The sequence below is a fragment of the Mus pahari genome, chromosome X, assembly GCF_900095145.1.
Source record: "Mus pahari chromosome X, PAHARI_EIJ_v1.1, whole genome shotgun sequence".
Classification (NCBI taxonomy): domain Eukaryota; kingdom Metazoa; phylum Chordata; class Mammalia; order Rodentia; family Muridae; genus Mus; species Mus pahari.
In genome coordinates, this window is record NC_034613.1 from 3,725,371 (window position 1) to 3,740,257 (window position 14,887).

Here is a 14,887-nt window from a genome sequence, read left to right on the forward strand (position 1 = left end):
GACTCATTTAATTGTATATGTTCGAAAATAGTTCCTTTGATATTAAAAAACATTCTTATCTGATGGATTTAGTTTCAAGGTTCAAGTTTTCTTTAAAAGATGATATATTAAAGGTAATGTCCCCCACGGTGGTACTGATGAAAGGTGGTACATACTTTAGTGCCTACAGGGGGGACTGTGGGATCCTAGCATGGACCCTTTCTCTTTGTTTCCTACCTCATGAGGTGAGTTTCCTCTACCATGTAATCCTGCCTTAACATATTACGTTATAGGGTTGGAGAGATGGCTCAGTGGTTTAAGAACACTGACTGCTCTTCCAGAGGTCCTGAGTTCAATTTCCAGCAACCACATCATGGTGGCTCACAACCATCTGTGATGGAATCCGATGCCCTCTTCTGGTGTGTCTGAAGACAGCGACAGTGTACTCATATACATACAAATAAATAGATAAATCTTAATATCTACTACCTTACCAGAGATCCAGGGCACTGGGGTGCTTTGATGACAGACTCCAATATTTTGAACCAAAATTGAACCTTTTTGACTTTATTAATTATCATCATCCCAGATATTTCATGACAGTGATAATTAGCTGTCTACTATGATATTGAATAAGCTATATACAACCAGGCTGAATTTGGCCCACTGACTTAGTTCACCAGTGCTTGATCTGCACTATCTCTCAGGGTTTCTCTTCAGATTCCACCGTACTATCTCACTGGAAAACATCCCTTTCTACTTTCCTTTTCTTTCTTGTGTAATTTCCCACATCTACCCATGGTGTTCCCTGAATCCCATCCTTCTGAAACCCAGTCCTAGCACTTGCTCTGAGGTCAGTTTTCCAGAGAAACAAAATGAAAACACTCAGTTTAGCTGCTTTAGTTGAGTGTTTGTGGCTTTGACACTTGGGAAGACCCCAGGAAATGACCTTGGGATTCTAGACATAAACCCAAGGAAAGGCTCTTTCCAGTATATTCAGATTCGTAGCATAATGGGTTAACTTTGTATTATTCCTGTCTTCTGACTTGCATCAGAGGTAAAACTGGGAGTGTTAATACCTACCATGAGCCCAAGGCAGCCATTTCCTCTTCCTGGCCACATCCTATCAGCAGTGAGGACACCAAGGTTCTTCACAGTAACAGGTGCTGGTGACTCAGAATCAGCTGAGCCATCTAACAGTCCACAGGAATCCAGGGGTGTTGGGCGGGATGATAACCGTTGCAGCAATCGCTGTAGCCATGGGGATTTATGAAATGTGTTCCCTTCCCAAAGCTCCCTGCAAAAAACCAAAGGCCTGAATTATTTCTAGATCAAGAACAGCAGGTGGGTAGACAGGGCATTCATTTTTGGGTCCCATCTCGCTCATTTTATGGAGTAATTGCTTTCTCTGCAAATTGAAAAAGCTTTCCTCACCCTGTTCTCTGCTGTTCCAGATGGCTGTCCCCTCTCAACCTGGCAGGTTCCTGCCTGTTGGCAGTGAGGCTGTGAACTTACTAAGCGCAGCGGTTTCCAATCTTCAGACACAAACGGAGCTGCACGAATTCCCTGATTCATCACAGCCTTCGCTGTTGAAACTAGGGGCAGTGACGAGTGAACAACAAGGAGTTGTGAAGCCATTTCAAGTTCTCAAATGTTTTGCTGATTGCTAAGGATTTGATTAACCAGACTTATTTGGTATGCAGCATGAAACAAAAGGATAATTGTAAACTTAAGAAAATACAGGAAAAGCTGACAATCCAGTACCAGATCTTGATATTTACAAGTTCTCACAAAATCTTCCAAAAAATGTGTTCAAACTGGGTTTCTATTAGCAAGTCTGGTCCTTTGGGACTCCTTAATTGGGAAGGTAAAGCTTAACTCCCTTTCATCATTATTCCCTCTTTCAGTCCCAAATAGAAAGAAAATCTCTTTATTAAGATGCAAATTTTACATCGAGCATGAGTCCAGAAAAGTAAGTTAGCACTGAGTTCTTTCTGAGTCTAACTCTCTTGAGGGCATGATTTTCAAATTCAAATACAGGGAGACTATTTATCAGTGTGATTTTGGCAGAGCATAATTGCCCCTTGAAATAAACAAGTTGGCAGTATTGTAAAAGAGGAAGTGGTTCTTATTTATTTTGTATGAGAATTAGGTTCTGCACACAAATCCCTCTGAATACTAGGGCTTCAAATATTTTGTATGGTTTTCAAATGAGAAAGCATCACGAAGCCAAGGAATGCTCTTGGTCACAGGGTCAGGGAAGTGAAGCCATGTTAATAAAAGCCATAGTGATGGGGGAGTAGCTAACCAGTGTACCAGTCTATAGGCGTACTGAAATTACTAGTTTAGATTCCACATTCTGCTTGAAAAACACCTTCCTCTTGACCTGTTTCTCTGGTGCATTTCAATGTAGCTAGGCAGGAGTAAGGTGAGGTCTTGTTCAAGTATATGACACTCAGGTTGTCTTTCTGACTGTGATGGTCTAGGAACATATGCTGCAAGCTGAAGTGGAGGAGAGAGAGAAAGGCTATTTTTTCCCATGAGTTAGCTGCCAAGCTTTGGCATTCTTTCACCATGTTGTATAACCAGAGACAGGAGGTATATTTCAGAAGCACATGGACCACTAACAGACACACACACACACACACACACACACACACCTCACAAAGGCTTCCCTAAAGGCCCATTTTGTTAACATATTCCCATCTGCTTTACAGTGATGAAATATTTTCATGCAGGGATTTATTCTTTGGATGGTTTTAGTATTATGCATATAATTCTGGGATGTATATGATATCATAACTATTTAGCTTTGGAATTCAAACAAACAATAATCTTTGTTGTATTTAACACTTTCAAAATAGTTTCAAAGTAAAAGGACTAAACTGTACTAATAATTTCTACTTTGCTGTATACAGATAGAAAGGGAACTGGCAAGAGAAAGGACAGAAAGGACAAATTGCACGATATACATAGGTATCAAGGTGACAGAAAAGAAAACTACCATTATATTATTTAACTGGACCTAATTGCCATGAAGAGTCTACACTTATTTTAATTCTGTGATGTTTATAATCAAATAAACTTATGATCAAGTAAATTATGTATTTGAAAATATGGAAATTAAATTTATCAGAACAGCTCATGATTTTATCCATTTGGCCAGCAGAGATAAGATTCTAGGGCATTGCTCCAAGTTCCACTTTGCTATCCTCATAACATCTGTGCTTACTCTTAGGAGACTAGTAATATACTTTTGGAATATGTTTCTGTTTATACAGAAGAAGATGTATAAAGACACGGAAACATAAAATCCACTCTACTGTGACTAAGTACAGAAACGGGACACTTATAAACAGATCAAATTTGGAGAGCATATTTGGCCATTTTATCATAAGGTATCATGTGACATAATTAAAACAGCACTACTTTCCAGGAAAAATATTATGCAGAAACAACTCAACAGACAAGAGAAGCAAAATACCAATATGAGCAAGATTCCAAAACTGTGCATCTCAACACTGCAAATGTGAAGACTGTTGAAAACAATTTAAATGTTCATTATTAGGCTAATTAAATTATGATCAAATCACACCATGAAATATTATATGACTATTATCAAGAAATCTGTTTACTTGTCTTGATCATATACAGTTCATCAATATACATATATATGCATATGTCATGTTATAATGAGAAATGAACAAGTGCTTTTTACTCTATATAGAAGAATGTTGACAGGGGAGAAAAATTCAGTTTACACTTTATAATCTTCTGAGCTGGTAATGTTTGCACTTTGGAAATGATAAGAAAATAAAATCAAAAAGAGGTGAAAGAAAAAGCAAATTGCTATCGTTTTGTCCTAATGTCTCTTCTGGGTTGGGACTATGCTGCTTTAGAAAAGGACATCTCTATCTTTTTTTTATTGTATGTATATGAGTACACTGTAGCTGTCTTCAGACACACCAGAAGAGAGCATCAGATCCCATTACAGATGGTTGTGAGCCACCATGTGGTTGCCAGAAATTGAACTCAGTAACTCTGGAAGAACAGTCAGTGCTGTTAATCGCTGAGCCATCTCTTCAGCCCCAACTCTATCTTCTTGATGCATCCTCAACATTAGTGTCCATCTATCTAGAGGCTCATTGTCACTGATGAATATCTTTGTACTTTAAGTCAATGTAAAGAGCTTATAGAATGTTTCATGGGATACATGATTCATACAATTATTATTCCAATTCCATACCCCTTTCAGGGCTACCTAGATTAGAAGGCATTTAATTTAGTCATTTCAATCTTCAAGGGCTTTTTTCAGATATAGGATTATCAAGTCAAGATGAATGAGTCAAGGTTCAACTCTCTCTCTCTCTCTCGAAAACTGTATATAAACCATTATGCCATCTCTTATTCATCCTTATCAGAATTTTAAATCTTTTCATGTGACTTCAAAGAGAAGGTCCCTTGCATCCCCAGTTATCTTAGCTGCTCTCCTCTGGGCATTATCCAGCTCCACTATGAAATTTTTTGAGTGGTTTCAAAATCAGAATTGCAAATGACTTTCTCATCAGGGTTGTGCAGGGATCTTATGCAGTGTTCGGGTTTGTTTCTGTTGCCTTTCGTCTTGACAAATCCTACTATGTGACCAGGCTTAGGAACTAGTCTTCCAACTCCATTTAGCCATTCTAAGACACAAAAACCTCCAGCTGAAAATGGAAACTATTCAGTGGTTTCTAGAATCCCAGAATAGTCCTCAATGTGCCATTAGATATTATCATATTATAGTATTCAAATTTTCATTTAATTAATTGGAGAAACTGAGGCTCAGAGAAGTTAAGCAAGAAATGTAAATTTAAAAACCCAAATTTCAGATGGGAGTGTTTGGAGGGAGTAAAGGGAGAGGGGATCTGACATATTATCTCAATAAATAAATAAATTGACAAAAGAAACAATTTTTATAATTCAAAATTTCATGTCAGACCCCTCTTTGCTGCATCACTGTGCAAGACACACATTCAAAGTATTTTGTAGTTATATATAGCACCAGGTACAAAAGTATGGGGACAGGGTCTTGAAGAAAGCCTGACATGGTAGACTATAGCTATTTATTTTGAGGAGCCTCTGAGATTCTGAGAAAATGGCCTATGTTGCTTCAGTTGCTGTTGAAAGATTTGTGGTGGTCAAAGTAATACCATATTAGTAATATTATGGAATCATTTCTATATATTAGTAACAGACATCTCATGGTGCCATGGTTATGCACAGTGCTTTGTTTTAATTTAGATAAAATTTAGGTATTCTTTATCTGTATTTATATGCTTTGAACTTGGAGTTCCTGAGGAAAAAAATGATATTTTAAATCTCTCAAAGTGTAGGCACCATAAAAGTGACTTTCAGGTGCTCCCAAAACAACACACAGTAAACCCAAAAATCTAGCTGTCTCACACCTTTCACAGCATTAGTGCAGTGTAAACTTTTAATATCAGTCATAACAATGAAATATTTAAATTGCAAAATAGATGCATCTACACAGCATCTGTGAGCTCTCTAAAAATGCATGAGCTGCTGCTCATCTGTCTGCAAGGAAAAATGAGTCACAGTAATGCTTTGCTCTGTGCAATAGGTTTTTAAATTGTAATTTATGCAGTCTAAAAGCGGCTAAGTAGCCCTTGTCAGGAAGAGTATCACAAGATGGTTTGATGGAGACCATTTTGGACTAGTTACCTAATCAACAGAATTCCTCCTTTCTCGGAGAAGGGAAGCAAGGAATACCAACTTGCCAAGTGATAGAAGAGAGAGAGAGAGAGAGAGAGAGAGAGAGAGAGAGAGAGAGAGAGATTGATTCTTCGTTCTGTTGTTCTGTTTTCTTCTTTCCAGATTTTCAGGAAATACTTCATGAGACATAGCATATATCAAAAAGTAAAGAATACTGCCCCGGCCCGCGGGACACTTTATTCCATGGTCCTTGAGGGGGATCACAAACCTAGAGAGAAATGGGAATAAAGGAAGAGACGGAGACCATGCATGTTTGTCATAGTCTCTTTTACTAAGGGGAAATGCCCAGGTTAAATACAATTTGGAGAAGGGTTGGGGGAGTGATTAAAGGTATACAGTGAGAGAAATAATTGGGAAGATTTATTTGCAAGTCTAATACATTTAGTGATTCATCTAGGGTCCTTGGCGCCACTGCCCTGGGACATAGGGCGGCTTATCTAAGAGTCCTATATCAGAGTCTGGATCCTCCTAACAGCTCAAGGTGACAGCTCTGGGCAGCTCTGGAATGTGAGAAGACTCCCTCAGTCCTTGATNTCTGTTTAGGTCTTGCTGGTTCCCAGGAGTGGCCTTGCAGAGGGAGAGGGGGAAGGGCTCTTGACAAAGAAGTATGTGGCTCTTAGCTGCATACAGTGAAAACACCTGGGCTGCGGGATGCCCTGGGTGTAAAATGCCTGGGCTGCGGGATGCCCGAGATGTAAGATGCCTGGGCTTTCTCAACCTGGTCTCTGACAGAATACGATTTACAGAAATGTTCCACCCCTTCTATGTCCAAAACCAAAAATCTCTCCCACAGCTAGAAATTCTACCATGCCTTTGCAAGTCCCCAGATAAAGCAAAATGATTACTGTAAAACATCAAGTACTTACATCCTTCTTTTGTCTCCAATTTTTTTTCTTGTCTGTTTTTAACAAGTCTTTCAAAAATATCAAGTTAAATCACAGCCTCACTTTTAAAGATAAGTCTTTTTGAAAACTGAAGACTATATAGATATAGATATAGGATGGATTCAATAAAATGCCAGACGTTTGAATAAATTAAAAGACTAATGATATGTATTAATTAAATATTAATAAAGTGGTTTAAATTAATTTATTCAAACTTAGGCATATGATCCAGAATTTTCTAATGTCAAAATCTGTCTGAATCATACAGAGTTCATTCTAAAATCAAAATCATTACATTAACACACATACACAAACACTATCCACACCGGTGCATGTAGAAGGCAGTCATGTGTATTGTGAAAGCTAGCAAAATAATCTTTGTAAGGTTATTGTCTTTGCTTGTGTTCACTATTAAAGACCTCAGCATATATGTGTGTGACAGAGAGAGAGAGAAGAGAAGAGAGAGAGAGAGAGGAGAGAGAGAGAGAGAAGAGAGAGAGAGAGAGAATACAAAATGAGAGAAAGCAACAACAATGGGTAGACAAGGAGAAAGTGAAACCTACATGGGTTCTTATTGTGTCTGAACTTGGTATTACAGTTGCCTGGTAGAATCGGGGAGTCTTCCAAACTTATATACCTAAGACTGGAAGAGGCCCCAAAAGGAGCCAGGAATACCAGAGCTCTTTAGTCTCATGACAAGTGAGTCAGTAGACCAGGGACAAGGAGTGTACACTATTTTTACATCATGGCTGTTTGTTGGCAAACATTCCAAGTCTCATCTAAGACCTATGATATTGTTATTCCAACATGTTTCTCTTGCACTGTGTGTGACCTATGTTCACATTGCTGAAATCTAAACAGAACTTTAACCAAGGCAGAAGCAACACTGCATTTCTTCTGGGCTAGGATAAAGATAATGCATATCTACTGCTCTCTCTCTCTCATTCTGGAAAGTCTCAGCATTGAATTGGTCCTCATATTATAAGGAAATACAACCTATTAAGGATCCTGTCTGTATGATCTACTTGACTTTTCTAGCTAGCTACGGTCTTACTATGAGCCAGCAGTCGGGATGATTTTTCTCCATCTTCAAATAGCAGCCCCTGCAACTGATGTCAAATGGAGTACAGAAATAAAACACCTCACCAAGTCTCACCCAAATTACAAATATGATGAATACAATTAATATTTCTATTACTTCCTGTCACCAAGCTACAGAGCATTTGTTATACAACTATATTAACTGAAAGTCATTTTTTCAAATCAAGAAAATATATATAATGATGAATGTATACTGTTTTGTCAAATCATGTGTGATTATCTGTCATTATAATCAGTACTTTTATACAAGTAATATTCTTTTCCTTTTTGAAGACTTCTTTTGTTTTTAATTATGTATATGTGTGTTTATGTCATGGTATGCACACATGTGTGCAGGTGTCCTCAGTGAACAGAAGGTGACACTGGATCCCCTGAACCCATGAAGTTACATATGGTTGGGCCACTAGGCATGAATGCTGGGAGACTTCTATAAAAGATATACTCCTAACCCCTAAGCCATCTCTCTAGCCTCAAGGAATTGTAAACTAAACTTTTCTTCCTGGCACAGTTGTAGATTTGCATGCAGTTGTAAAATGTAATACACAGTTTCCATATAATTTCTACTTAACTTCTCTCATCATAACATGTGTCATTAATTATAGCACAATGTCACATCCCAGAAATGGTTATTGATAGAAGTCATCAATTTTACTCAGATTAGCCAGTTTGACAAAGAGAAGCTGTGTTTTATATGTGTGTATGTATGTATGTATGTATGTATGTATAATTTTATGTAATTTTACCACAAGTATCGTTTTAGTTAATTTACCACTGTAGTCAAGAGACCTCCTGTCTCTGATGCTTCCCAGCCTGAAGTACTAGGATTCTAAATAGACACAGCCACACTTGAGTTTCTGGTTTGTTTGTTTTATGTAGATGCGTTGGAAGCAAATTCGAAATCCTCATGCTCAGCACAGCAAGCATGCTTATACACTGAGCCATCTATCTCCCCAGCCCCTGGCTTCCCTTTCTTAGAAAGCACTGCTGGTATCTATAAAGAAGCAGAATGCACTACCTCATCCCCCTCCAAAAGATTTAAATGTGTTTTCTACCAGATATTTTTAAGTGCCTGAAGAATTAAAAATATGCAGAGGACTGAATCTGGAATAAGATTAAAAATATAAAATACATACAGTCCCATGCAATTGACTTGCAAATTTGCTTATGCCACTGGAGAGTTAAGAGGAAGATGTACTGAGTTATCTAATTCACAACAATCTCAAGAAAATAGTGATGCAGTTGCTCAGAGATGTCCAAACTGATTCTGAGGACAGAGTAGTGATCCCTCCTTTGGTGTGGACAGAGGCTATGTGGTTACTGTAAGTGAAACTGATTGACAATAAAAAAAAATAACAGATAGGGCTTGAAGCTTTGTCAGACTAGAAAGCACATGCAGTAGATTACAGCTACTGATTACCCTCATCTCATAACAGGCAAAGGGAAACAAAGACCTCATACTGCAGATTTCTCATTTTTTTAAAAAAAGAACAGCAGTGAAGTTGCACTTTAGTAAGTTATTGATTCAGTTTGAGGATGCTAACAATTTTATCAGTAGCTGAAAAGAATGCATTGTAGTTCAGAGTTGCTCTCCCTCCACAAGTTTGAAATGTCCGCTTTGGAACAAGGTAGTCCGTGTACATATGCCCTCCATCAGCATAGCTTTGGTAACCATTGAGTACTGGTAAGGTGAAGGTTATGCTCTCAGCCCCATGCATAGATGTGGTTACATGGCTAGTTAAATGTGGTGGCAGAGTGCCTTTATAGACACTGACATTATTTCTTTAGAAGGAACCAAAGAAAGAGCTGCGCTTTCGGGGAATGTAAAATTCCCACAACCATAGGAAAATGTATTCAATATACTTAGTCATTAGGGACTCACCAAATGAAAACCTCAGTCAGATCATATTACATACCAAATGGAAAAAAATCAAAAGCAGCAGGTGGTGGCAAAGATGTGAAGCAACCGAAGTACTCTCATTGCTGACACAAATGTCAAATATCAATTCTTGTTGTTTCTAACATGACTTAACATAATTGTTCTTCATGACCCAGCAATTTCACGTGTACATCTATCTATTAACCAAAATAAATAAAAGCATCTGTTACAAAAATAAAAGACTTGTATATGTGTGTCCAGGGCTACATAATTCAAATTATCCATCAACTGCAAATATCCCAGATGTTCATCAGTGGAAATGTGAACAAACAAAAAACTTTATAGTATAATTATATTATGAATGAACAATAAAAAGAACAAAATAGACTGTGTCCATCAACATGGATTCATTTTAAAAATATGTTGAATAAAAAGAAATCTAAACAAAAGAGTACCATAATTACATTTATCTAAGGCTCAAGAATATGCAGACTGATTTAAATTTGACTGCTATTAGTAGACCTGCTGGTCCAGATCTATAATCTCAGCTGCTTGAGAAGCTGAGGCAAGAGAATTTCTAATTCAAAGCCTGCAATGGGCTGCAAAATGAGTTAAAGGCCAATCAGCATAACTTAGAGAGATACTGCTACAAAAATTTTAAAAGGCATGATGCTGTAATTCAGAGGTAGAATTATATGCATTAAGTCACAGGTTTAGTTAGTCCCCAGCACTGCAGACATAAATAAATACACAAATAAATATGCAAAACACTTCCTGCCCTGTGGGTAGGAGAACTGATCAGAAAGACTGAGACATAGTCAACTAACCTGGACCCTTGGGGCTCTCAGAATCTGAACCACCAACCAAAGAACATACACAGGCTGGACCAAGCCCTCCCCGCACATATGTAGCAGATGTGCAGCTTGATCTTCATGTGGGTCCTGAACAACTGGAGCAGAGGTTATCCCAAAAGCTGTCATCCGTATGTGAGATATGTTCTATTAGCTGGGCTGCCTTGTCTGGCCTCAGTGAGAGAGAAAGCACTTAGCCTCACAGAGACTTGAAGTACCAGAGTGGATTGGGGCTACTCAGGACCCCCCTACTTGCTCAGAAGAGAAGGGGAGAGGGGAAGGAGTGAGTCAGAGAAGGGTAGTAAGCATGATGTAAAGTGAATAAGTAAAAAAAAAATAATAATTTTTTAAAAAAGAATGAGGGATAGTCCTAGGAGATGAAAATAGTCTGTATTATCAACTGCCTGCTGGTTCTGTGATATTATATAGTCGGTAAAGTTCTTTATATTGTACACATAAGATCTTGCACATTTTAATGTATGTGTTAGGCCCTACTAATATACTAAGATAATATCTAGATTTTGACAGAAAAAAAAAAAGACAGACAAGGGTCAAATCAATCTTCCAGCTTCATACTAGGAAGCCTCTACGTTTCCATGATGTCGATAGGTACATATACGGGGCCAGTTACATACAGAAATCACAAATATTGAACACACAATACCCCAAAGAGAAAATCCTTCCATTTCCCAAACATTTTTATTCTACAGAGAAGCATTGCAGGCTGTCACACACATGCCTGTGTGCATGCAAAAACAATTATCAAAGAAAGAGAAACCATACTAAAACACCCAAGTTTCTAACTGCCTATCTTCAGTTAAGCAAAACATTTTTCTTCCATTTACTTGCTAAAAGGGACCCCTATGGGACATGCCCTCCTTTAGCCATGCTTTCTCCTACATCCTTGTAAGGTAAATAAATGGCCATCTAGTTTATCTTTAGGGAATTAATATCTTAGTAAATATAATTGCTCAGAGGTTTTTATTTTTCATTTTACTTTTGAGATTACAACTACAACAGATCTCCCTTCCCTCTCCTCCCTTCTCACCCCACCACCCCTCAAGTTCATAGCCTCTTTTTTTTTTTCTTTTTTTCAATTTCTTTGATAAAACGGCACATCCAGAAGCTACATGGTTTCTTTCAGCTTACAGTTCCACATCACAGTCCATCACTGAAGGAGGTCAGGGCAGGAACCTGTAGGCAGGAGCTGATGCAAAGGACAAGAAGGAGTACCCTCTATGACTTGCTCAGCCTGCTTTCATACAGAGTCCAGGACCACCAGCCCTGAAGCAGTACCACCCTCAATGGGCTGGGCCCTCCCCCATCGACCACTAATTAAGAAAATGCCCTAGAAGCTTGTCTTTTTCTAGCTTGATCTTCTGGAGGCATTTTGTCAAGTGAGGTTCCCTCTTCCAGCTTGTGTTGACATAAAATTAACCAGTGTATCAGGCCTAGCCTCTGTTGAAGAAAGTAATGCTATAGGTCTAACGTGCAGAATTCATGGCCACTCACTTAAAGCAGGAAACAACCACTGAGTGTGCTGTCCTCATATTGTTTGTTTGCACCAATTGCTCTAGATTCCAACTCCTCCTGTCAGGCTTTTCAGAGTGGGAAAGACAAGATGCCTTTGGTTTCCATGCGATCAGACAGGAAAACTAGGATTAGGATTATCCTAATGAGTCCACTCTAATGAGAGAGAGGTGGTTTCCAAGGAAACTTGGGATACTTTAGGGAAGTGGCAGTGGATACTGGGCAGCTGAAAAATCGCCAAAACTGACCAAAGAGAACCACATGGCAGAAGAGCAGAGGGCTCTCTTCTCAGCTTCTGGAGTGCCTTTGTGTTTGGAGCTCAGTGGCCTTTTCAGTGATCCCATTATGAACTTCATCTCAACAACATCTCAGAGCACCAGGGAGGACATATCAGTTCATTTCCTCATTAGTGACCTCACTACATTGCTTAATAGTCCCTGCGTTTTCTTTGGATGTCAGCAAGAAGCTTAGAGCAGATAGTACATCACTCGATGATGCTACATTTTTTTTCACTTAAGAAAGTTAAGAGACGAGGTTGGCTTCTTGCCAAAAAAACAAAACAAAACAAAAAAACCAAAAAACAAAAACAAACAAGCAAACAAAAAACACAACAACAACAAAAAACAAAACAAAAAACCACTGAAAAAACCTGTTATCTCAAGCTACACATAGAGCTCATCAGGACCCCGAAAAATAGAACAATTCAACTTTTGGTTTACTTACATGCTGCCACAGGAAATATTTTACTTGTATATAAAATCCCCTGCTGCTGCCCATTGTACCCTTCCAGGGAAGAAGAAGGTCCAAATACAAATGTGAAAATTGTTACATGCCTCAGGTTGAATTTTGAAAGTCTCTAGTCTGCCTCATACGCAGCTTTCCGAGGTTTCAAAGCAAATACATATTTCTGTATTCAATACTAATGTTACCACAAAAGCTTTAAAAAATGTTTTGTCTAATTTTTATGCACATAGTCTTTGTAAAGTTTTCTATTTCAATGGATATAATAACATAGCTTTTTGGAAATCAGTTTTTAAATCATGTATTCTTATTGCAAATATTCATCTGCTGTATATACATCTTCATCCAGTAAAAATCTAAACGAAAGCCTTTGTTTTGCCATGGCACTACGCTGCACAAAAGTTCTTGTCATGTGATATCACAAAACAACTCTGTCCCCAATGCTGAACTTCTCAATTGAATTTCTGATAAGAGTAGTAGTAATATTGTGTGTTCCTTTTGACAGATGAACTTCAAATAACTTCATGGTGAGTCTATGAATTGTCTACAAATAAAATTGAGTCATTGTGAAAGAATGAACTATCCATAGACTACCCCACCCGGGGGTCCATTCCATCATCAGCCACCAAACCCAGACACTATTGCATATGCCAGCAAGATTTTGCTGAAGGGACCCTGATATAGCTGTCTTGTATGAGGCTATGCCAGTGCCTGGCAAACACAGAAGTGAATGCTCACAGTCATCTAGAGGATGGAACACTGGGTCCCCAATGGAGGAGCTAGAGAAAGTACCCAAGGAGCTGAAGGGGGCTGCAACCCTGTAGGTGGAACAACAATATGAACTAACTAGTACCCCCAGAGCTCGAGTCTCTAGCTTNATATGTAGCAGAAGATGGCCTAGTTGGCCATCATTGGGAAGAGAGGCCCCTTGGTCTTGCGAAGATCATAGAATTGGGTTTATGCTTCTATATCATTGTTCATTACTGAAGGAAATCAGAATAGAATCTGCAACAGGACAGGAACCTGGGGCAGGAGCTGATGCAGAGGCTCTGGATGGGTGCTACTTACCGGCTTGCTTCCTGTGGCTTGTTCAGCCTGCTTTCTTATTGAACCCAGGACCCCTGGCCCAGGAATGACACCACCCACAATGGGATGAGCCCTCCCACATAGATAACTAATTAAGAAAATGCCTTACAGGCTTGCCTATAGATCAATCTTATGGAGGTATTTTCTCAATTGAAGTGTCCTTTTCTTAGATGACTTTAACTTGTGTCAACTATTGGATGGAACACCGGGCCCCCAATGGAGGAGCTAGAGAAAGTACCCAAGGAGCTGAAGGGGTCTGCAACCCTATAGGAGGAACAACAATATGAACTAACCAGTATCCCCCAGAACTGTGTCTCAAGTTGCATATATAGCAGAGGATAGCCTAGTTGGCCATCAATGGGAGGAGAGGCCCTTGGTCTTGCGAAGATCATATGCCCCAGTACAGGGGAATGCCAGGGCCAGGAAGTGGGAGTGGGTGGGTTGTGGAGCAGGGTGGGGGAGGGTATAGGGGCTTTGGGGATAGCATTTGAAATGTAAATGAAGAAAATATCTAATAGAACAAAAAACTGTTCATCACACCAAATTCACCTAGAAGGAACTAAATTATACTCCAAATGTTCAATCCTTTAAATTTTTCATAGTGTTATGGTTTGGGTTTGAAGTGTATCCCCCCCAAAGTTCATATGTCAAAGACTTGGTTATTGGCCAAGTACTTGGGAAGTAACTGAATCATAAGGGCTCTGATTAAATCAGTGGGTTAATCTACTGGCATATTAATAATGTGATGCCATTACTGGGAAGTGGCAGACACTCTTGGAGGTGGGAAATATTGGGTGGAAGTGGAACACAAGTATGTCCTTGGAGGATATATTTTTCCAAGCTCTTTTCTGACTCTTTGCTTCCCAGCAGCCAGGAAGTGAGCAGGTCTGTTTTACCACACTCTGGTCATGTGCTCTGTCTCCCACAGACTTTGAATTGATGGCTCCAGCTGACCATGGATCAGTCAAACTAGATCCTTCCTCCTTAATTGATTATCTCAGGCATTTGTTCACAGCGATGAAAATCTAGCTAACCCACATATTATTCTATGACAATTGTCAGTAGAT